Raw genomic sequence first — 23911 nt, 5'->3', positions numbered from 1 at the left:
AAACCCTCAGGCTGTGTGTCTCCTACATAGTGGTGATTTAAAAAAATTGCATTCCACAGTAAACAAACCCTTTACGGTTGCTAAACTATTGTGGCAGGAAGGAACTTAATTCTAAATTACAGAAAGACAGCATGCACCATTTCTGTAGTCTTCAAACTTTTGTGTGAATCATTACAGCTGTTCTCACCACCATGGAAAGCCTGCAAACAGAGGTGCTGATCTGACAGCCTAATAATATATGAATAAATTGGAGATAGGCCTGTTCAGTGGCTCTGGATAAGGACAAAATTTCTAGTTGGCACCATCTGATCACATCCAACTTTTATTTGAATATGATTTCTTCTTGCAACTTTTTTGGTAGTTTTGGTTGACAGTTCACATTTTACCACCAGGGAGACATATTTCAGTTCTGCTTTCTAAAACTTCATCTCTCTCCCCAGCCCTTCAGTGATGGTTTCTCTGTCAGATAGATTCTTGCTCAAACTGCCTACGTCAGAACTGACCAGATCTCAGGTATTTTCATCCCTAATCTCTTTCCCTACAGTCCCATTACCTGGTATGATATTTTGGACTTTCAAATCCATCATTCTGCTAAAGATCTTAAAGATTTTCTGATTTATTAATATTCCCATCTTACAAAAGCCTGGATAATCTCATACAAGGTTATTTAAGAGGGTCAGCCTGTGTCTTAAAATCCATTGTCTATGCCCTAGACATGTTCAGTTCCTGAGACTAATAAACACAAATTTAAGAACTTTGATCTTCAAGGCTGCTTAAATTTGAGATTAATTTTGTGACTAGGTGATGATTTTTATTTTTTTTTAGGGGAAAATGTCTTTTTGAAACACAGACCATTTAATGAGGGAGCAAGAATTAGACTATAGGTGATCAGTCACACTGCTTGACAGCTGAATTATAAAGATTAATTCTCCAGTAATGTTGGTGAGGCACTTCTGAGAAACTTCCTGAAAGAAATTAATTCACTGAATCACTGAAGGTTGCTGAATGGTGAATACATAGAAACGGTCTGTTTTGTAAAGCTAACTTGATGCACTCCAAAGACCTGATTCATACTGATTATTCTGAGAGGTTTTTTCATGAAACATCTTCTCTTGACTTTTTTCTTTTTTTTTTTTAAGACAAAAAATCCTTTGACCCCCCTTGAGAATTGATTTTTTCTGCTTTTCAGTATCCACGTGCTCTCTTCCTGGAGGCTTCTCTCAGCCAGCCATGAAATCAGTACCTCCCAGGAAGACACAATGCAAGCTTATTACTGTTTACATCATTCTTGACATAATGATCCCTATCTGAAATGGAAACTCAGATTCAAGTACACTCTATTGTCTGATTTCTTTTAGTCCAAATTACTTGCATTTCGTGTCTTACATAGTGGAACTTTTTAGTCCAGATTACTCAGATACTAAATTTAAATGACAACTAACACCAAATTAATAGTTAGTGATGTGCTTGAATGCCTGTAATATCAGTTCTCCAATCACCTCGTGATGACATGCAGATAATTCTCCCCAGTGCTATTTCTCTTCTTTCTTTCTACTGATTTGTATTTCATTTGTCACTCATGCATCTCGGTGCTTGTTTGCTCTTCCAGCTGTTGCAGCCACTGAGAGTCTGGTTTATCTCCTTTAAAATCCTTCAGCTCCTTTACACACTGCTTGCTAAGGAGTGCTCTCTACTTAAAAAATTCTGAGGAACAACCTGGCTTTTTTGAGATGACCAAGGTAGGCTGGGAACTTTAACACACCACACGTTTAGCTGAGACTGTCATCTGAAAAGTGCAGTTCTCCTAAGCCAATTCCCAGAGCTGGGAATTTATATCTGAAAGAGAAATTATTATTTGCTTTACTTAAAAAAATAATAAAAAAAAAATAAAGAGTAGAAATTGAGACAATAATATTGTAAAACACTTACAGAAGTATCAAGTAAATACTAGCGTACAAATAGCATGAGAAGACCTCAGAGATGTCACTGCAGCCCATATATCCATGACATAAACAAATGATCAAGAAGCATGCTGTGAACCTGGCCCTTGTAGACTGTGAAAACTGGAGATTATTCTTCATATTCACCTATTTTTCTTTCTCTTACTTTTTTTTCCTCAGTTTACTGCCTTTTTAGCATTTTTTCCCAGTAATTACATCTTATTCTGGACATCTGTCAAGGCTGTTCCTAGTAGTAAAATTTCCCAACATTTCTACCTGGGACTGGTTCATATCCCCATCCCATATGATCTTTTTGTCTAACTGCTATGGTGTGCAGAGGACAGATAACTCAGAAAAACTGTAAACATTCAGCCCAGGAATTCATACAATTTCTGACATCGCTGTAGCAACCAGTATTAGCAGCTCTGAGAGGCTGAATTTACCTTAGTTGTAAACAAACACCTTGCCTTGCCACTCAAGTAAATGTCTTCTAACTTCCTTGTACCTTTCCAATATAATGAGGAAGAAATGAATATAAAGATAAATGTATAAAGAACATTTGGTGAATTTGGTCCAGAATTCAATACCCTGGAGATCAGGAACTGTGTGAATCTTCCAGCTGAGTAATTACCTTGCTAAATAATTTCTGTCACCAGAGCTTCAGGGTCACTGAGTAGACAAGACAAAACCATCAACACCAGAGACTGTTAAGAAACCATTTCACAAAACAAGAGCAATTTTCATTGTTTTTCTCACTGCTATAAAGCAAGCAGATGATTTTCCATTGCCTGCATTGTACCTTTTCTGTGCATCATGCTGCAAAACTCAACTATTAGGAGACAGGTAATGGCCTGGAAACCTTCCTACACTTCACTAGGACTTCAGCTGCACCAGGAACTTGTAGCTGTGTGGCAAAAGGAGTCAGTGTCTTCCCTTTAAATGCCAATGCATAAACTAGACATCACCCCAGCAAATGACCATGTCTGAATGCACTCCAGCTGGTGACACACAGCTCTGCCAAGTCAGCCCAGGTCTTGACCCACACAATTAAGCACTTGTTGATGGTTATGGCAGAGCTTGGTGGAGACTATGCTTTCATGATGACCCTCTGGAAATATTCACTAGTGCCTGTGGCCCACCCTATGCTCCATTTACTGCTCCTGGATCCAGCATGAGCCCACAGCAATTTGTGGGAGATGATGTACTTTTTCACGGGGCTAAAAGTGACCATCTGTGAAGTATGCAGAAGAAATCCCCGTTGTTGTCTCAGTGTTGTTGCCAGCACCTTCCTATAATGAAAGCACAGTCTCAGCTGCCTGTCTTTCTGTTGCAACATCTCAATAACGCATGTCAGGCCTGCAGGATGTTTCACAAAGCTCTAGAAAGGCTCCTGAACACCTCCACTTTGGGTCTTCTGAGCCTCCATGCAATCCTGTTTCTCTTCAGAAAGCCTAGTCAGTCACATTTGATACCCTACCTTGCCTTTTTTGTCTTTTGGGAAATGCACTTACAGCTCTGTTGCTTTCATTACTTTATTACTTCAGACAAAATCTTTGTCTAATTATTGACCTGAAAAGGAAATGTTTCTTCCCCAGCTGGGTGAAACAGAAATATAGACTGGGGAATGACTGCAAGCACATTGCATTTCTCCTTTTTTTTTTTTTCTGTACATCATGTATTTTTCCTTATTTCATATTTCCACCTAAGTTAGCTCACACTATGTAAATTAGGCTGTTGATTTCTGAGGCATTCCTTTACTTAGTGTGATGCTTTGTGAAATTGTCAGCTAAGCATTAATCATCATTTAGCCTGTCATTTTGTCTGTGTCTGACATATATTAAACCGTACCTCAGGATATACACATCTGGCTGTGACAGTCATTTGTTAATTGAATGTGACTTTTAATGAACTTTTCACCCAGCAGGCTATTCCAGGGATTTATGAACAACTGTATTTGTTACAAGTGCTCCTGTAATTTTTGGAAGCGAACATCGAACAACAGCGTCCTGACTTCATGCCAGCTGCTGCAGCACATGGAGCTGCACGTCTTGCCTATTAATCCCCACAGGCACCGGATTCACCAATGTTATGTCTGACTTTGTAAAGGCAGATTCCTAATGGCAGGTGTTTTATAGCCACTCTCAAGGGCATCTCCTGAGCATGGTCATGCATCACCGCAGCCATCACTGCCTGCTCAGTGGCAGTGTCACCAGCCACACTGGGCTTCCTTCCTCTCCATCCTTCGAAGAGCAGACTGCTGTCAATGGCATGGGGTGTGTGCTGTTGGTGAGCCTGCCCGTGATCCTGTGTTCCCCACAGCAGTGACTTGGGAGCAGCTTGCTTTCCCTTGGAAACCAGAAATAGCCTTCAAAGTAACAAGCTTTTCAAGCAAAAGAAGTGAGGATGACCAAAATGGTAGGACACCAATCCACTGTGTGTATATCTGGGATGCAAAAAACCAATTTTATAGTGGATAAAAACCTTTCCTTATTCTTTTGGTTTTGTTTATAATTGGGATTTGTTTGTAACAACTAGTTCAAGAGATGCTTCTTTCTATATCTCAATTTCTGATTGCCATTGTAAATATTTCTTTGGAAGAATTGGAGACCAAACACAGAACAGGATGAGGGAAGCTTTGGAAATTAGCTATGTATACAGAGACTTGGCAAAAGCATTAACAGATGCAAAAGGAAAAAAAAACAACAAACCCCACCCCCCCCAAAAAAAAACCAAAACAAAACAAAAAAAAATAAAGAAAAAAATCTAAATGAAGGCAACACACAATATGAATATGAAAAGAGAACAGTTTGGAAATGGAAATACAGCACACTTGAAATTAATGTAGACTCTTTCTAGGCCTGGCGTGATTCATGCAGTGCCAACAAGCTGTACAATTTGCATCAGTATCTGTGTTTCAATACAATTTTGTAACCAGGCTATTTAAATCCTCCAAGGCTTTTATGAATTCAAGTGTGAGCCTGGACATGAGGAGGGGCAGGAGGCAGGAACTGGGTATCTGCAAGGCACATCTCACATGCAACCTGTCAGGGCCAACTCCAGGCTGAAAAAGCAGCATCTGTGTTCAAACCCTGGCTTTGTCACTGATACAAACACACATTTCAGCTGCAGATCCTCTGGGCAATGTAATCTCCTCCCTTCTCCTTAGAGTGCTTCAACTCAAAGTGCATTTAGAGCTGTCAGTTCTGTTTGAGGTCGCAGCAAGACGTGATGCTTGACGCTGTATCATAGCCGACAGGATGTCTGCACGTGGAAGTTTCCATGTATTTGGATGCATGCATGTAATCAATCTCATGAATCAGAAGCTTGATTTTTGCTTCACAGTTGCTTTCAGCTTCTGTGGAGTTCACTCTTGCTTTGTACTAATTCTGAGGCTAGGTGCTGGAGGCCAGCATGTAGGAGGCTCTGCCCTGCTTCTGATCAGTGTGAGGGTATGATGGTAACAAGATGCTCTCATTTAGAGTAATTGTGCTATGCAAACCAGGGAGGGCTCCATGCAGCAGCTATTTTAATGGAAATATTGGTAAATAAGTAAATTAAAAAAACTAGTATTCCTTGTGAACACCTTTCCCAGCTAACATGCTCTCTGAGAAGATTTCTGAATGTCTCCAGGGTCTGAGCTTTCCTCAAGAAAAGACCACAGGTATTAAAGCTGCAAGAAGCTGAGACACAGATGATGCACTTGCTTTTCTATTTCTGTACCCTATTATAAGCCTTGTTGTTTTGGGTCATTTATTAGAGGCCTCATATATATAAAGAATTGGGAATCTCAATTTTTGTGTTTAATTGCACCTGATAAATATGTCTCATAATTTGTACTTTTTTTTACCCTTTTATGATTATTGTTTCTACTTCATTCTCTGATCATGTGGGCAAAGTGTCATTTAATAATGTGCAGCGTAGAACAAGTACTTCTTTTTATTTTTTTTCAAACACACTGCGTAAGGATTTTATTCAGTGACTCTCTTCTTGTTTTGTGAGACAGAAGTTGAATCTGGATGACTTTCTTTAATATCCTGTGATGGGCCTTTAGGTATTTATTGATCCTTTTAAATCTCAAGGTAGTTGAGACTTCTTATAAAGGTCTTCACAGTTCTTACCAGAAAGACCTAGACAGAAGCACAAATGAAATTTAAAAGTCTACATAAAGTGGACCATTTACATATGAAGGTGCTTGATGAAGCCTCCAGGAGATGGGAAGAGGCACAGCTTCCTCATAAGAATTATGCAGTAGAATCACACAATATAGGAGCACAGAATCATTTAGGTTGGAAAAGACATTTGAGATCATGGAGTCAGCCATTAACCCAGCCCTGCCAAGTGCACCACTAAACCGTATCCCTAAGCACCACATCTGTACGTCTTTTAAACACCTCCAAGGAATGGGGACACAGCCACTTCCCTGGGCAGCTTGTTCCAATGCTGAACAACCTTATTGGTGAAGGAAGTTTTCCTGATATCCAATCTATATCTCCCTGGTTCAGCTTGAGACTATTTCCTCTCCTCCTACTGCTTGTAACCTGGGAGAGCAGATCAGACTCCACCTGGCCACACACTCCTTTCACGTAGTTGTAGAGAGTGATAAGGTCCCCCGCTAGAGCCCCCTTTTCTCCAGGCTAAACAACTCCAGCTCATTCAGCTGCTCTTCACAAGACTCGTGCTCCAGCTCTTTACCAGCTCCATTGCCCTTCTCTGGGCTCGCTTCAGCACCTCGATGTCCTTCTTGTAGTGAGAGGCCCAAAACTGAACACAGGATTTGAGGTGTGGCCTCACCAGTGCCGAGTACAGCAGGACAATCACTGTCCTGGTGCTGCTGGCCACACCATTGCTGATATAGGCCAGAATTGTATTAGTTTTGAGTTATTCATATGCCATGTGATACTGTTTTGAGGTTATTTTTAAGGGGATTGTCTCAAATACAAATACCCTCTGGAGCCCTTCTCCTTGTACCTATTTGGTTGAGTTTAAAAAGTATTTGAATGGCAAATTTACCTCAAACTTCGTGGGACAATTGTTCAATACCTGACCTCTCAAGATACTTCCAGGTGAATAGGACTCAGGCAAGCTGATTTTATTATTCATTTTCCTTATATGAGTTTTTTTTCCCTCCTTCCAACAATTCAATATGGGATAACTCTGCATATCTGATTTTTGTAAAGAAAAGTGCATGGATATGAATGTCTCCAAGCTCTTTGGTAGAGAAACTGCAAAGAAGTTGCATTAGCACCTCTTTCATGGCCTTTTTTGTGATCCTCTCACTCTTTGGTAATCCCTCAGCTCTGCAGATTCCTAGTTCTTGTTGTCTAAGGTTTTATGAGTAACTTTTATACTTGCCTGTAGCAAGTTGTTCTAAAAACTCTTAATTTATATTTTTAAGCCTAATTTATTTAGGTTTAGGATCTGTGTAAAGTGCCTTGTTGGCACATAAGTTCTGCTTCTGGAAAAATGTTTTCTACATTCAGATAAAATCTGTTCTATTTAGCTTTGTCATCTTATTTATCTAAGAATCTTTGGGTTTGGTTGTTTGTTTTATTTTTCCCCAAGAAGTAATCATTTATTTTGCACCTCTTAAATTTATGCTTTTAAGGAGTCCAAAATGTCAGCTTTCTAAAATCAGCAATCTAGCAGAAGGGAGAGAGTTCAGAAGCCTTTACTGTGGCAAGATTCTGCCTCCAGCTTAAAAGGCAGGCACAGCCTCTGACACATTGCTACATCCAGTACCTTGGCTGCACAGCTCCTATGAAAACCCAACTCATCAAAGCTCAATCCCCAGGGAAGGGCCACTGGCAGGAAGTTTTCTGCATGGTCCATCCAGTGGTTTTCTACATGATGCAACAGAGGAGGGTGGTGCTCCTGCAGCTCCCCTCTGCTCCCCAGGTGTAATCCCCTTCCTCTCTTGGCTGTACCACCAGTGCATGCTGCAGAGAGCAAAACGGTCATAACAATCTGAATTTTTTGTTTAATTTTCACTTTATTTGTGTCCTGTTTATCTTTAAAATTTGAGATGCCAAGTGGAACATGGAGCATGGTTGCAGGACTAGCAAGGATCTGGGCCACTGACTTTGCCCCCTGTCTCCTAGGCACCACAGTAAACCATAATCTTCATAAATTTCACAACTGGAATTCAAAAACCGTTCATTACAGTATTTTCCTTAGTGGTTTGTTTTCCTGTGATAGCAGTTGATTTCATTAGAAGCATCTTTGGAAATGTGAAACTTCCAACAATATGTACAATATGATATAAAGAAAGATGGTTTTGGCATGAATATTGCTGAAGTACATTAGGATTTTTTCCTAATCCTCCAGATATTTAAAAATATAGAAACTTCACAGGGCTATAACCTGAAAAGTTTCTTGGCAAGACTTACAAATACAAAATCTTTTTTTCAAGTGGCACTGATTTTGCTACAAGAAAGGAGAAAATAAAGAAATAGTGGTTTATAATAAAGAAATGAAAGAGAAAGCCAATTGTGGCTCTAAGTAGGGAAGCTCCACATTTCTGTCAAGGCATGCCCACAGCAGAAGCTAAATTGATCCCAGCTGCTTCAAAGCAGCTTTCCACTACTGAGCACCACTGAGGTATCTGATTCACTCCTTTGCAGAAAGGATTTTTCTCTCAGTGCCACACTGGGAACACACACATCCCTGAAGAACTCGTTGTCATGGAGTAATCATCTCACTCAGGCATCAGTGGTTCCTCCAGGCGTTCACGCTGGTTCTGATTCAGAGCAGGTGTCTGAAGTGCTCCACTCCAAACCCCACACATGAAATCCCACCTGCACACAGCATATGTCAGCTGCACCAGTAAAGCTGAGGAGCATCTCCTGCTGCCTCAGAACTCCTACCACTGCCTCAGCCTGAAGGAATCCACAGGTTGGAGCACCTCTCAGACCACATACAGGTGGGCTAGAAGGATGTCAAGGCCTTCATGCACCAAGCTAAGTGCAAGACAGGACCTTGGCACTAATAGCTGTGTATTCTTACACAGCCTTAGCTCATGTGTTCTCACGCAAACAAAGCCCTGAGGGTGACCAGAACACACTTTTCCCCATTTCCACTGGGAAAAGGAGCTGCTGAACGTAAATCTATGGTACAAATACTAGTTTTGTGAGAGAATAACTGCACGATCATTTTTCTGAATAAATCTTCCTTATAACCCGGAAAAGGAAAGACATCTACCAGTTATTTTTGTCATTAAGCTAAAAATAATACTCATAAGAGGGTTTTTTTGAGAAATCAAGCCATCTACCCAAATAATTAAATAAATGGCAAAGAGTCTAATCACTAAAGGAGATACATCAAATTATATTCTAAGAAAAATATTTTAGAGGGAGTATTGGCAGGACTCCAAACTACAGCTCTTGTACTTTAAGAGGACATTTGGAAAGATCTAATAAAAATACAACATAATCAACCAGTTCTAAGCCATCACCTGAGTTACTTGGTGTTTAAAGTTCCCATTGTAAATAGGATTACTTTAACAACATGGCTTAAATAATGTTAAAAATAGATCCTAAGTATTCTAGGTCATGCCAGAAATATGTAAGAAGTAAAACCAAGGGATTTTAGGTTCATGAAAGCCAACCTCATTTTCAAAATGGAATAGAATTCTAATCCTCTGTTTTTATTTGTTATCATAAATAAATATGATAAAAAGCTTGACATGGCTTGTAAGTAAGCACTGAAAAACACAGGTAAGGTACCCACTTTTGTCTGCATTTGTCTGGTTCTCAGAATATAAATGGAAAGTTTCTGAGTATAAATGGAAAACCTCTGTGCAGATTCCCTTTTCATTTGTCTCTGACTGGATCTAGGGAAATGGCTGGATGAAGTATTCCATATATGTATATATAGATATAGATATATAGAGATACAGATGATATAGATATAGATATATAGATATATAGATTGTAGTGTGATTTTCAAAATGGGTTAAAAATAGATAGTCTAGAGTCCTTTTGGTACAATTAAAAAACGAAAACCAATTAACAAATCTGTGCTATGCTCAAAATGTCTAGATCTTTTGAAAAGCTTTCAAAGCCAGATTGGTATAATGTGGTAGAATATGCCTGAAGATGTTAATTTTGTATTTCCACTGAAACAAAGTCTTTAAGATAGAGAACTCTCATCATTCCTCACAGGGCACCATTTTAAGCGGCAAATGGGAAAGACTGCTGATTTCAGGGCAAGGTTGGATTTTTCCAAACTCCTGCATGAAGGCATGTCCCAGAGTCCAGCAGCCTTGAAAGAGGCGTGCAGCTGCACCACGGCCTCTCCCTGTGCGACGTAACAAGGCTCGGAGCCAAAAAGGGTCACATATGGCTACATCCAGGCGCCAACTTTTTGTCACACGCTCGCTGCTTGCGTCGGGCAGGAGTGGGAGGATGTCCTGTGTCATTTTGCTGTGCAGTTCGAGGGACTGCAGCCAAAAAAAAAGGGGGAAAGAAAAGAGTAAAGTCAGCAAGGCTCCAGGTAAGAGCTGTTTTTCCTATTGTTTTTAGGGCATCGGGACCTGCTCTTTCCCCCCGGCATCAGTTTGCAGCGGGACAGCTCTGTGAGGGCCACGGGGTACAGGGACCCTGGGCAGGTGCATCCCTCCTCGCTTGCTGCAGGGAGGGGGTGTCCCAGCCAGGTCCCCTCTCCCCGGCAGCGGTAGCCCGGGCCAGCCGGCGCTCGCTGTTTTGGGGAATGGTGCCCCACGCCCGCCACCTCCAGGCCCGGCAGTCCCTGGGCCCGGCAGTCCCTGGGCCCGGCCCCCCCGCGCTGCTCCCCGCCGGGACGGGCTGCGGGGACGGGCGCGCCGGGGGCGGGCACGGCATCCCGCCGCCTCCCGGCACGGCATCCCGGCACGGCATCCCGCCGCCTCCCGGCACGGCATCCCGGCACGGCATCCCGCCGCCTCCCGGCACGGCATCCCGGCACGGCATCCCGCCGCCTCCCGGCACGGCATCCCGGCACAACATCCCGCGGCATCCCGGCGCCCCGGGGCACGGCCGCGGCTCCCGGCGCAGCGCTATCCGAGGGCAGGCACCTCCGGCGCCGGGTGAGGGCGGCGGCGGCGGGCGGGGGAAGCCGGGGCCGGGCGGGAGACGAGAGTCGCGGGCGGAGCTGGATCGGCCGCCCGGGCCGGCTGCCCGCAGGGAACATCCCGCAGGGAACATCCCGCAGGAGCGCCGGGGCCGTGCGCCCCCCCTGCGCCCGCAAACCGGAGCGTTCCCGGCGACGCGGAGTGCCCAGGTACCGTGTGCGTCCCTGCCGGCCCCAGCCACTCCGGCCCCGGGCAGCCCTTCGGGCATCGAGGGGAGCGGGGAGAAGTTTGGAGCGGAGGACGAGGAGCGGTGAAGCTGCTGGGGAGCGTGGTCCTGGGGATGTGATGTCCCGTGCCCGACCGCCGTGTCCCAGACGCTCTTCGGGATAGGTCACGGCTGATCTGCCTGCGCCTCCCTGCCCTGGCTGCTTCCGCAGTGACCGGGTTAAATGTGTCTTAGCGCCAGGTATTATTAACCTTTAGTGGAAGCCGCTAATCGGTGCCATTCATACACAGGCTGTCTCTTATCGGGGAGGAAACTGAAATTACTTTTTCTCCGGCAGAAAAGCAATCAGAAGTGTGCCAGGTGCGAGTTTTAAGCACGTCTCCTTCCTGAAAGTATGATTACCCGGTCAAATTAATCAGTGCTGACAACACGAATGCTAGAGAGTAATTTACTGCTTAGATACATTACAACACATTTTTGAAACGTAACAGTTGTGCATGAGGTCCATAATTTAAATTGCACAGAAAGATAATGAACAACTAACATGTCGTTTGTTGATGCAAAATGTATTCCTAGAAAACTAGTTAAAATACATTACTGACTTTCAGCTGTGTTTGCAAGGAATGTCCTTGCAAACTTGTACTTAGATTACATGCAAGGCAGGAACTTTTATTCTTCCTAATTGCCACAGAATGTTGGCAGTAAGAGAATTGTTTCTTAATCCAGTCATATATGATTCTTCTCAGCATTTGTTGAAGTTATTTGTGGACTCTGCAGAGCAGGCAAGTGTTTTTAGCAGTGAAAAGTAAAAGAGTATTAAAAATTCCTGAAGCAATAGCTTTGGGGGCATTGTGGTTAAGATTGGTTAATGTGGAAATATACAGGGCATATTGACTTACACAGTATAACTTCATCACCTTCTGTATGTAGGGAAAAAAAAACATTTCTTGATGAAAAATTGGATCAAAACAGAGACCTTAAAAACAGCTGAAGGAAAGACAGTGACACTTTATTTTTTCTGACTGCAAAAGTCACGGGAATGAGAATGGTCTGAGTTACTGAGTTTTTTTTGTTTCAATTTATAATATTCTCTTTGAAGTTTTGAACTTGAATGTTTATGCCATGATGGTTTTGAAATACTACATTGTGGTTGATAGCAAATACTTACATATATGAGTAAGATAATTTGAAACTTAGCTATAAATACCCACATAACTTCTAAAAGCACATACTTTAGTGTACTATTCGAGTGAAGGTTTAGGTATAGTTCCATACCTTGGTTTTGTAATATACCTGTTGAAACAGAGACCAGCTTTTTTTCTTTTGGTTTGATTTGTTTGTTGTTTTTTTTGTTGTTTTTTTAATTGGATGTGTTATGACAGTTACAAATTAAGACAAAACACCATAACACATCAGTATGCTATAAAAATATACATGAATTTCAAAATCATGACAGATTTAAAAAATATTTTCATGATGCAAATCATGAAATGCAGAGAGATAGAAACTCAGTCACTTGTTAACTCGGTCATGTTGTTAATCTGTCTGAAAGTACAAAATTGTTCCCTTGTGTCCATTCACTGACTGTCCTGTTAACAAATAATATTTTTCGTTAGTGTACTAATGAAGGTTTTTAATGACCCTTTCAGAATGTAACTGCTTCCTTCAGTTTCTAAAACCTGAGATGGAAAATCTCTGAGGAATCATTTGTATAGTTATCTCCATCAGCTCAAGGTCATATGTTCCCTGAACTCCTGCTGGATTTTTTGCTGTCCTTGGTTGATTTCTCCTCCTGGTGAAGATGCCTCAGGACCACATTTGGTTCTCTGGGCTTGGCTTCCTCTTGACTGGCTTTGGGGGCAAAGTGAGGGAAATTGGTGTGTTCTCCCCACTTCTTGCTGTACAAAGAGCCTCCATGCACTACAGCATCTCCCTAGGGTGCACCTCATTTTCTCAAATAGTTTTGTGAGCAGTGGAACAGTTCAGGATTTTGGATTGATTTTTTGCATCCTGTAGCATCCAGACTGGCCACTCAGACCTACAGGATAACCCCCAGCACTGAAAGGGGAGAATTACAAAAGTAAATCAAAAGTGATCTTGTCTGCTAGAAGTATTTAAACAGTCAAACATCTGTGTTAGAATGGATTAAGATTCTGGCGTTTTCGTTTTTACAAGGGGATCATCCAGATTTCCATTGCAGCCTAAGAGTATGGCTTAGCAGAAATCCTAGAAAGTCAGAAATGGTGATCTGTTTGTGAAAAGCTCCCAGATCTGGCTCTCCTCACGTGAAATAATGTCTTCTGTACTTGACTTAAAAATTCAGGTTTTAAAAGTTTTTCCCATTTTAGATTTATGTTTGTTATTTCTTCCCTTCTGTCCTGACTATATTAATTTCAGCCTGGTTTTCTAAGGAGATGAAGCTGAAACAATAATAATGCTGTCTGACTGACAGCTCCTCTCATTGCCTTGGTGTAATTTTTTTTACCCTTAGGGATTAATTTCTGCCAATATAAACAGAAGAGCAGAGATTTCAAAGTGATGAAATCTTACAAACCTCAAGACTTCTGGTGACCAGGGAGATGAGGGAGAAGCGATTGATGCCCCCACTGAAGGAAGAGCTGTAGTAAACATTCAAAGTAATAGACATCACAAAATGTGTGTGGGTGCTCCATAGGATGCTGAGCTTTATAACTTCTGCTGCTCAAGGCTTGGTGATTATATTTTTTCAATTTCTTTGCTCCATGGGAGTGCATAGTTGTGAAAGTTTTGATCGTGCCTTTTCTTCTCCATAGTCCTCTCAAAATAAGCTAAATAGGTCTCAGATGTTTCTGATAATGAGTTATGAATACAGACACTGTCATTCCTCGACTTGATAAGCTGATGTGTTGCTTTCCTTGTCCATAATTTAATACTTCTTGATGCAGGGTTGATAGCCAGTGGTGCAGTAATTTTCTTTGTTGTTTTGACTCAGTGCAAACACTCGATTACTGTGGTCACAATAAAACCTAGGCTCTTCCACAATCAGTTTCTCTCAATTGCTTACAAGTTTTTGATTAGAGTGTAATTTGTTTCCTACTGTCACTGCTGTTTCTTCTGGTTAAGGCTACATCCGAACATCCTCTTCTGCTTTCTCTGAACAGCAGGATGCTGTAACACTCTCCCCATATCACGAGAAGGATAATGGAGGAGAAATATGAAAGGGTGTTGTGAGTTTATCTAGCAAGACCTTTATGAATACATGTGCTTTTATTGACTTTTTTGGTGGGTTTGGTTCTGATTATTTGCTCTGTTACAAAACTGAAGAGCTGTGTGTACAGGCAATTGCTTATTTTCTCCTTCCTTGTCTTGCCAGCATTAATAGCATCACAAAACTTGTCCATCTTTTCTCTTTCATTATCTTCCTATAAAATTACTGTGGGTAGGTTTTACTGATGTTGGTTGGGTTTGGTTGGGGTTTTTTGTGTTTTTTTTTTTCTTTTCTTGAGAAAGATTTAATCATGTATAAAGTTAATTTGCTAGCTTTGTTCCTGCTGTAGAAATTGTGTCAGCTGGCCTTGCTCTCTGGGCATGAATGTACATATAAAAATGAAATTAATTTAGTAAAGTGCTCACTGAATAATGTTGATTTCTTTGAAAATATTTTTTCTGCATTTACATTGCACAAAGCTCCCCTCTACATCTTTTACGATCGTTTATATACATTAAAGTCTTCATTCCCCACTAAAGATGCAGCACCACCATGCTTGTATAGCAATTAAATAAACTTTATTCTCTTGTTTGATATCAACAAGAGGAAGGATGAGGTGCACAGTGATTTTTTTTCTGGGAACAAGCACATACACATAATGTCTTTCCCTGCTTCATCCTCTTGCCCTTGGATGGAGCCAAACCTTCTCCCCAGCTGCAAGGACCTGGCCTCCTGGCAGCCCCACAGGGCTCTCCCTGTGCTCCAGGTAGCTGTCACTCCACACCCTGGGCTGGGTGCCTCCCAGCTGGGAATTGTCAGAGACAACTCCCACAGCAGTTTCTCACCACTGGTTGCATCGCTCCCAGAAACGTGGGATGTAGCATCGTACGTAGGTGCTACCCAGTCTGCTTCAGTTCAAATGCATCCAAGGGATGGCTCTTAAAACCCTGCCAGTGGAAGTGTTTAACTTGTGCTGTGGTGAAAGATTAGGTAGGATGTGCAAACTTGTGCCCTGACCTTGGCAGGGCAGAGAAGGGCGGTGACATCCTGCAGAGAGGGAGTGTGGCCTCTGCCCAGAGACCAGGGGGTGGGCTGGGGTGGGCTGGGAGCAGTCCTTCACATGGTTTAGCTGTGGCTGAGGCAGCTCATCTGACTACAACCAAAAAAAAATCACTGTCAGCAAAGGGAGGTGATGATTTTACCAGGGTCAGGTTTGCACTGTACGTGGGGAGACAGACCTTGAGCAGCCTTTGGGTGTGCAGCTCTGGCCAGGTGCACCCAGGCTGAAGCATTTTGACAGGAGGATTTCAGCTGGCTTCCCAGAGCACAAAAAGCATTGAATATATGCAGCAGAAGTTTTCTGCATGTCTTTGCTTTGGTATGTGGCACACATCTTTCCATGCTGAACCCAGAGGTAGGGGAAGTTTCTGTGCTGGGCTGTGCTGCAAGGATGCAGCTCTGAATTTAAAATCTTCCATTTTCTGTGTCCCTAGGAATATCCCAGGAAAACAGTTGCAGATCAGGAGCACTTGCTTTTTTCTTTTTGTTTCTTGTTCTTTTGATCTACAGATTAAACAGTATTTACTACATACATAAAAATAGCAAAGCTATCTCTGTTGTCTTTCCCCATCCTGTCCACATATTCCATCCAGCAGTGGAAGGTGAACTGAGTTTCCAGTACATAGTGATGTTTATGCCTGCAGTTCTGAACACCTACTGAAGCAGAACAGAGGGAATAATTTATGCTGCTTTCCAGCCCCCATGGACAAATGGGTAGCCTTTTATTTTAACCTTTTTCAGTTACCTTTTCAACCAATTCAACATTGCAACCTTCACAACAATATTCTATTGGAAATCCAGAAGTTTGTCCATAGGCTCCCGAGCAACCTGGAACTGTGATTAGTAATGCAACTTTTCAAGGGTTGTTGAAATGCCCTTGGAAGATGTGCTGCATTCAGCATCACACAATTTGGTTTTCTGTCTGTATAAAGTACTGCTCTTTGCTCAGGCTCAACATCCCTTTTAAGTTTTGTTTTCCCTACTTTGGAATCTTGTGTCATTTGTATCCTTTAACTGAGCACCTGACCCATCGCTATTTTGTATCTTCTTCATTACAGGGTACCTTGGTCTTGCTCAGACAGCTGCAGAGGCATTGGCAGCTCTTAAATATTTCATATTAACTGATGAAAGTGCTCTGTGGTATTTCACTGAGTGATGACAAAGAGATTGTCATTCAGATGATTCTGTACCCTTACTCTGCCTCATCAAAAATAGCTTTAGTTCCTGGGCAATACATGGTATGCTGTGTTCATAAGCAATTTCTATCTACATAGGTGTATTTTATGGTCCTTAATTAAGGGAGTTTCTATTAGTGTTGGTAAGATTTGTCCTGGAAGTATATATGTGGAGACCTTGCTATGTCTCTTCCATCTGTTCTGGATGAGGTTTGGTTGGGTAAGAGAACTAAAGGAAGCAGAAGACGGGAAGATGATGTCTATGTATTCTGTCTCTGAGTGGACAAGCAGTTCTGAAAATAGTGTTTGAACTAGAACTTCCCCCACAGTACCAAGTAGAAGGATATGATTTGCCTGAAGTATATATATTTCTCAGGGCTTAGCCAGTTGTGAATAGCATTGTTTGCTTTGGCAGATGACAAAAAGGTGTCAAGCAATCATGTGGTACTTCATTTTGATTTAAGTCCACAATACAGTGGGAGTGCTGAAGTTTTTCTGCTGTTTGTATGAATAGAAATTTTGAGGACTAGCTTTATAAACTGCTATGAAAAAATAAAGGAAAGACACCCTGGAATCGAAGAGAAGGGCAGAAGTCTGCAATTCTGTTGCCACTTCTTCCAGAAGATGGATGGGATTCTCCTACAGAGACAACCTGTAGTGGCAAGACACTGATTTAGGTGTAGCCCTGACTGTAGCAGAGCCTTGGGGACACAGGATTGCAGTTCCCTGGACACAGGGAGTCAGATGTTGCTGTGGAGTGTGTCAGTGTGTAGTTCACCTTCCCCGTTTCCTTGCAAACAGGATGCGCTCTCCTCCAGGAAAGGAGCCATTTTCTAGAGTATTAAAGGTGTGATGGTCATGGCTGGAGCAGTTGCCCCATGAGGAAAGGCTGAGGAAAGGGCTGGCTCAGTCAGGAAGAAGATGTCTCTGGAGGTGCTGACAGCAGCCCCTGGTACCATGGGGAGAGAAGTGGTCAAAAACAGAGAGCCACAGACTCTCCAGGGGCCATCAGCCAGACCAAGCCAGAGAGGTTCAGATGTGCACGAGGAAAAGAATCCAAGGAAGCAGAGGTGTGGGCTGGCCACGGTGGCTGTGCCAGTTCTGCTCTGGGGAGTTCCAGCCCCAAGGGAGCACAGCTGTGATCAGCCTCATCTGGCCCTGGTGCTGGGCCAGACCAGGGAATCCTGAGCCCCATCTAGCCTGAGTTGTCCCTTGACCCTGTCATTCCTGTGCCTCTGAAAAGTTGCTGTGAAGCCGCTGTTAACCATCTACACATAAAAAACATAACAGGGAAGAGGAACCTTATTTAACAGACTGAAAGAAGGGCAGTTGACAGTACCTTTAATAAGAAATAACGAATAGATGCTAACAACAGCATAGTGGTTTGCAGTCCCTGCCTTAAAATATCTTGCTAATACAGTCAGCCCTAGATATGGTTAGATTCAGTGTTGTAAAACAATTTCTAAATGTACTGCGTGTGATCTGTTTCAGGCTTCAAGTCTAATTCAGTCTGCTGCAGCTTTTGTTCAGTTAAGAAAAGCTTTCTCCAAGGCACAATAAAGTATAATAAAAATGCAGGGACTTCTGCAAACATGTTTTGCTAAAGCTTTAATGTGATAGTTATGTTCTGTGTTCAAAAATGAAACACTGAGCCTACTGCTTTCTTGGAAGTAGGCATCATGTGCAATGGTGTGACTTTGATGTTTAAAAGAAAGGTCCCTAAGTGGGGATGGGATTCTTCTAATGTGTCTCGCTTGTTTTTCTTCTTGGAAAGGTCAGGTATTATAAATTCTGTTGTTACCACCTTTCTGATATTTTCTCAAAATTTCTTCTCAGAAGAGCTGGATTGAAGTGAAACCTCTTGGTAACAAACCCTCCAGAGAAGACAGCCACTGACTAATCTATTATTAAGACTGTGAGTTGCTTCTGTTTAACAAAAAAATACTAAAGAACCATGCCAAAAAGTAAACTATAAGCAATTGCTTCTACAATAGATAGAGTTTAATTTAAGCAAACATCAAGCAATAAGCTCCTCTCCATGTTGTCAGAGTTGTTTCATAAGCAGTGATTGAACATGTGTTCCCTGAGTAACATAAAAGAGTTGGCATTAAGGAGCCAGTGGTGCTTTCAACCACTTCCCCTCTCTTCCCCATCATTACTCAGAACCTGTCACTAAAAGTGCTTGCTGTTTACCTCAGAGAGCTTAAAACAGCTTAAAAAAATGAATGTGTGAGGGTTGGAGGAATATTTGTTTTCTTTCCCCTTGAAGTTGCATTTGTTTGCTGGAAAAGCTAGAATTGTGGAAGGAATTAAATTGAATAAAAGTCATTCTTAGCCAATTTCTAATGGAAACTGCCTATTACTGATGTGATTGGAAGGTCTCCTCTTTAACACAGAGGGTGTTTATCATAAGACATGATGCTTTTGGGAAAAAAGCATCACTAAAAAGGTAATGCTGGCTTTTTCTGTTCTGAATTGGTAGTTTTATTATTTACAGTTTGAAGAGAGAGTACATGCTGTCCATGCTGTTCCTTTTATTAATGAGTAACTCACTTTTATGTTCTTCTCTCCTTCTGGTTTCTCATTAGTTACAGGTAGCTGGAAGTAACACTCCAAAGTAAAATAGAACAAATTGGATGGTGTGTTTCTCAAACAGATTTCTCAAGAGACTCAGTCTGTTCTGTTCTAGTGAGTTTTGAAGCTAAAAAAAAATAAATATTATGATACTAATATTATTATACTAATTCATTTAGCTTCGCCGAGTTGTAAAGTAATTCCAAATGGAAACCTACTTCCTGTAATCCCATTTAATGAGATACAATTCCTTGGTTTGAGTCAACTATAATAATTCACACATCTTAGCATGGAAATTGAATATTGTTCCAGTAACTTAGTTATCTTCAAGGGAGGTAATGGGACATTCAGCTGTATATTCATTGTGTTAATTAAGTGACTAGTTAACAATCCAGCCTTTGTAGAGAGTTAAATTTTGTCATATAAAGGGAGAATGAAGAAAGCTGGAGGTCTTATTAGTAGCAGTTGGTGGTCTACAGAACATAGAAGAAAGATGAACAAATGTATCCAGCTAATCAATTTTGCACATCCTCAAGGAGTGATATCTGCCTCATGATTCTGACAACCAAAAAAGTCAATTAAAATTCCACACCTTTATGATTTTAAAAGTTGCTTGTTCTTTAGATTTTTGTAAAACCTAGAACCTGAAGTTCTACTGCTTAAAATTAAATAAATACTTTGGAATAACTTTGGAAAAATCAGATTTAGAAATTAACCTTGTTTTTTAAAATGGAGCCTTTTTTGGCTTAATGGCTTGGTTAGTCCTTATTATAAATATTTTAAATATGCAATTTTTCTAGGCATACATTTTGAGAGGGTTGGTTTTTGTTTGTTTTTTTTAAATCTGTATCTTGGCCTCATTTCTGTACCTTTTCAGAATACAGGAAAAAGCATGTAAGATTAGAGGTGAATCAAAGCAAAACAAAAAGGTCAATTTTCATTTGAATGGCTTGGTACCGCCCCATCCCCGCTCTCACCTCTCCTCCCAGTGCTGTTCCATTTGATTAAAGCCACCAAGAAGCTGGGATTTCCAGCCCAGGCCTTTCTGTATGGCTGCCTTTCAGTGTAGGATGGAGTGCCTTTGCTCCTGCTCTGTTCCTGGTTGAGAGCTGGAGAGCAGAGATAACAGCCGGCAGTGCCGTCTCCGGGGCAAAGGATGTCTCCCGTAATCCCAGTTTCCTTGTTAAGAGTTTCAGTGTTTCATGGAGGAACAGAAGCGAGGCTGACAGCCCAAGCTGCCATGTGACAGGAGTGACATTTGATGTACGGGTGGCAGCGGATCCCTTGGCTGTGTCTGGGACAGGGGAGACCGTCCAGCCTTCAGGCTTAGAAAAGCACGAGCCCCTCAAAGGTGAGACGTAATTACCATTTGAAGTTAAGCTGTTCCCAAAATGGGGATATTTGTTCAGATGTCTTACCAGGAGCTGGCAGGGGGATCTGGCTTCACTTCTCCTGTGCCAGTCTGAACTGCTCCAGCAAGACAGCAAGCCCAGTCTTCTTATACAACTGAACAAAAGAGGTGCAGGATACGACCTCGTTCTGATTTTGGAGCGAAGGCCTTGACAGCAGAACACATAGAGACATGCTATTTTGTTGGAGCATGTCTTTTTAAGGCTCCATCTCTTAAGAGAGAGTGCAGCATTCAAAAGCATGAGGATGGATGGCTCATCACTAAATGGGATGTGATGAGGGGGAAGATACTCAGCCTCAGGCAGCAGGGGAGCTAAAAACAACTCAGTGGTGTTGCGAGCTGTGTTTGCACAGTGCCAGCACAGCCAGTGCTGAACTTGGGAGAGTCTGGAGATGTTCTGGAAATGTTCAGAGGAATGAAATCCTCAGGAAAACCCTGAAACTGAAGAAGGAATATTATGGCATGTTCATGTCTGGTCTCAGTATGGGAGTTTCAAAAATTGTTAAGAAAATAAGCATATGGACTGTATAAAAGGCACATAAGCTTATTTTGGGTGAGGAATATACACGACACTGCTCTCCTTTTTACATCTCTTCAGAAAGGATCTTGGCATGTTTTCTGTAGATTGTGTCTCTGAACTTAGAGAGGGAGGATGAGGAGGAAGGGAAGCTGAGAAGAGAGCGCTGCTGGGATATGACAGAGTTTGGCACCAGTTTGTTTGCAAGTGGAAGATGCAGAGGAGCTACAGGGATGTGTTATATTGTTAATTATGTTTCAGTGTAGCTCTGGAGTTGTAGATCCTAGGAGAAATGCTGCTCTGAACAAATATGGCATTCAGAATTTGTTGGTGAACTGTAACATCTGATATGATACTTCTCTAGATAAAAATAGAGCTTAACTCAGATTAACATTCAACAAACACTTATTGCAACTCCAGTTTTAATGTTTAAACTGTGAACAAAATACCAGGAAACACTCACTAATAATTCTGTGGCATCTGCTTTCTGGAGGAAATTGTGCCCTCATTTTCTAAATTAGAGGAGCAAAAATAACAGTTAATTTATTATTTATTTTTTTTCTCAGGTCATGGTGCACTTGGTAATAAGTCACTGATAAACAGCTCATGAGCTGTCTGTATATCTCATCTTGAGTGCTGAGTTTACAGGATGTTTACTTGGAAGCCTTGGGACAGGCTTGGGACCGGTGGGAGAGAGGGGCTGAGGTGACACAGCAGCGAGAGCTCAGGGAACAAGGACTGTGGCACGTGCAAAGGGCATGAGGACCCCTGTCTGTACACTTTGACAATGGGCATCAAAGTTACTGAGCAGAGGAGTGAGATAAAAGGTCGGAATGGTTTTGTTTTATAACCAAAATGGACAGATATGTCTGTTGAGGAGAATGGCAGCCGACTAAATGAATGCACTTTGGCAACAGCAGTTGTACCCAGGTGTCATCTCATCTTTTGGGGCTGTGGCACGGTATTCCAATGCAGGTTACTTTTCTTCTTCAAGGTAGAGGATCCTTTGAATACCATTTCAATCTTGGGTAACTCCATCCTCCATTAAAAAATGAATGGATGCTATAAAAATACCAAGCCTAGAATAGTTCCTTTGGTCATAAATTTCCCATAGGAAAACTGCTCCGTGTTCAACAGTTTAATGCTGGGGTTGGTGATGATGCTTGGGTTTAATAGGGTTTATTAAAGTATCTTCATTATTTGGAATAAAATTGTTCTGGTGATTTTACATGATTTTGCACTGCATAAGCAGCACTGTGGTGGTGTGGTAAAGACTGTCTTATTTTTGTCCCCACAATTCAGAAAGAGCTGGGATCTTACAGATCCCAGGTGGAACTGTCTAACCAGAAAAGATACCGGTAATCAAACACGAATATCTAAAGGAAAGGTCATCTTAGTTATCATATGTATATGCCCTTTTCCCATCCACCAGCTTGTTGTTTTAATGGCTCTGGGGTGGCACAGATTTGTGACTAATCCTTGCTTTGAATCAGCAGTGCCTACTGAGATAATACTGGAATTGTTCAGAGCTTTAAAGAGATGGATGGTTCAAAATTATAAAACAAACAAACAAACAAAAAAACCAAACCCCAAACAACTGAAAAATAAAAAAAAGCCCAAACAGGCCAAAAGAGCTTTTCTATTACATCACCAAATCGATTACTTTTAATTCAGGAATTAATTTAAGCCATTCTTATTTTTCATAACTGGATCTTGGAGAAGCATTTTTCCCATGTAAACCTGATTTTTTTTCTGCATTGTTTTTTTTTTTTCTTCTTGGGACTGAGTAGTGAGGGCAGCTATCCAGAATGAGCTTCTACAAAGCCTAGATGTGTGGGCTCACAGTATCTCCAGGCAGCATAGCAAATGCCACCTTTCCCAAGGATAAACATCACTGGCTTTGGCCTCACACCTCCACCTTGGCTTGGAGGATTTGTGGCCATTTGTGGCCACAGATTCTGCTCATCTTCAGCCTTTACTTCAGCCTGATGATGAATCACATCTTGCTGTCAGAGTTGTTTTGTGCCACAGTCTAAGCTGTGGCACCTGAAAGATCCCCTCTAGTGTGTGGTTTGGTGATGTGGATGGTTGTGGGGCAGCCTGCATTGGAAGTGCTCTTCTGTGGCTGCAGACTCTCCTTCCTTTGGGGATCTTTGAGCTAGGAGCAGGTTTTTGCATGAATCTCCAGCTTGTCCCTGGTAAAATGGGAAAACATTACCGTCTGAGTTGTGAGATGATGTCTTCAAAGCCCAGAATAGACAACAGTTTCACCACGGAGGCTTCTTGAAAGACTGAGCAGTTTGTGTCCTCTAATGAGGCAAATGAGTGATGTGCCCTGGATTTAGCTGTGCCTACCATGTGATAATAGAAATTCATTGTGAAATTTTTATGATCCCAGAAACATGTACTGACATGCTGCACAAAGCAAGGGTGCTGCCACTGCACAGACTGGGCAAGGTTTTTTCACTCAATTTGTTTTTCCTCTATAGCCCCTGACTCCAGGTCAATTCAACTATTTCAGGTCACTTTGAAAGCAATCTGAAACCACACTCTACTAAATACAGCTTCCCTGGATATGTAGCTTCAGCACATTTTCTTGTTGCATGAAATCTCAGAAAGCCTATTAGTAAATCCTGACTTTGATTTTTCCTTTTATAGTTGTTTACAATTTCAGATAAAATTGCCACTTGCACTAGTAAAGGACTTAGTGTGAACTTGCATCTCACTCTCTTTTGACTAGGTTATTTTATCTGTGTCAGTTTGTGATATCTGATAC

General features: G+C 41.8%; 1 protein-coding gene across 4 annotated transcripts in view; it reads left to right on the top strand.

Annotated features, from left to right (window-relative positions):
• The first annotated feature begins 10339 nt into the window (after positions 1-10339).
• Positions 10340-23911, top strand: part of PKIB (cAMP-dependent protein kinase inhibitor beta) — a 53772-nt gene continuing 40200 nt past the window's right edge. The window contains exon 1 of one of the 4 annotated variants that reach the window (XM_015623098.3): positions 10340-10430. The gene's annotated coding sequence lies outside the window, so the exon portion shown is untranslated. Of the gene's footprint in view, positions 10431-10839; positions 11002-11055; positions 11196-11380; positions 11453-23911 lie in introns of those variants that run through there. The other 3 variants (XM_015623099.3, XM_015623097.2, XM_015623102.2) reach the window with 3 other exon arrangements.

Source organism: Parus major, chromosome 3, assembly GCF_001522545.3.
Source record: "Parus major isolate Abel chromosome 3, Parus_major1.1, whole genome shotgun sequence".
Lineage (NCBI taxonomy): Eukaryota > Metazoa > Chordata > Aves > Passeriformes > Paridae > Parus > Parus major.
This window is presented reverse-complemented; position numbering and strand designations above follow the sequence as displayed.